The 1,230-nt window shown below is 42.9% G+C and overlaps 1 protein-coding gene across 1 annotated transcript in view; it reads left to right on the top strand.

Moving 5' to 3' along the window:
- THG1L (tRNA-histidine guanylyltransferase 1 like) overlaps window positions 1–1,230 on the top strand; it is a 19,465-nt gene that overhangs the window by 3,636 nt on the left and 14,599 nt on the right. The window lies entirely within an intron of this gene.

Here is a 1,230-nt window from a genome sequence, read left to right on the forward strand (position 1 = left end):
AATATTTGGAAGGGCCCTGGAGCAGCTGTCCTGCTAAAGAGGGAGAAGTGCTGTAAGATGATCAGGAGCTAGACAAGGGCTTGTCCTGATGTGCTGATAGCAAAAGGGTATCAAAGCACTCCCTGTGCTTCTTTTAAAGGGTGGGTCACTGCTACCACTTTCTGCTATGACTTTTGCTCCATCCCTACAGGCAAGCAAACTTGAAGGTGATTATATTTGCAGACACATCTTTTAACTCTATTTCCACATGTGAAACAATTATAATCCTCTCTGGGCTACCTGCAAACTTCTCCAACACATCAACAATTATACTGAAATAGTTAATTCTAATAAGAAAAGGGAAACAGGCATAACAGCACAAGGGCTTTTAATAACATCCAATCCATAAAACTGCCCAGTAATTTTGGAGAAGTTGTCTCTGTAAATGGATAGCAGTGATGCACTGGGAAGCACCAAGTGTCTAGGCAGGAGGAAAACAAATTTTGTACAGAAAATCATTATCTGTTTTTCAAGAACACAAGGTGGTTTTTTGTTTAGATTAAGGTAAACAATAAGGAGGAAAATAATTATAAGAGAGAGCATGTCCCTCTTATGTCCCAGTTGCCCTCTGCACTGCCATGAAAGCTTGCAGGAGGGCACACAGCCTCCAAGGCACTGGCCCTGCCAACACTGGCCACTTCCCACATTTCAGGAGGAGAAGTAACAGCACTTGGAACAGATACTTGGCACTTCAGGAATATACATTATAGGAAAGTTTGTGGGTGAGCTGAAAATCAGCTAGAAATGGGAACTATAAACCTTTTCCTGGCTGCAGGGCTGCCAGACCTGCTGAGGGATGATGCAGAGGAAGCGAGGTTTGAGTGGGTTGTTTGTGTAACTTTCACTTCTGTTATAGACAAGACAGGAGAGCCTTCAAGAGAGCTCAGCTGAGGGCTGGCTGCAGTGACACAGATCCCTAACAACCACTCCAGGACATCAGCTCTAGCTGGGAAGGAAGAAGGGGTTACTCTCACATGTAGTTTCCCATTAGCATGTCCAGGATATGTTAAACCAGTCTTCCCTTTCTCTGGGCTTGGTAGAATAAATCACAACAGTTATGTACCATTCTAGATTCTGGTACATTGAAATATGTCTGATATCCTACTCTACAGGGTATAAAAAGAAAGATAGGAGAAGAGGGATGTTAGATCTAGAGAATAATCCCACAAACAGCTGTTTTATACCCTGAAA

The sequence above is a fragment of the Geospiza fortis genome, unplaced genomic scaffold (assembly GCF_000277835.1).
Source record: "Geospiza fortis unplaced genomic scaffold, GeoFor_1.0 scaffold55, whole genome shotgun sequence".
NCBI lineage: Eukaryota > Metazoa > Chordata > Aves > Passeriformes > Thraupidae > Geospiza > Geospiza fortis.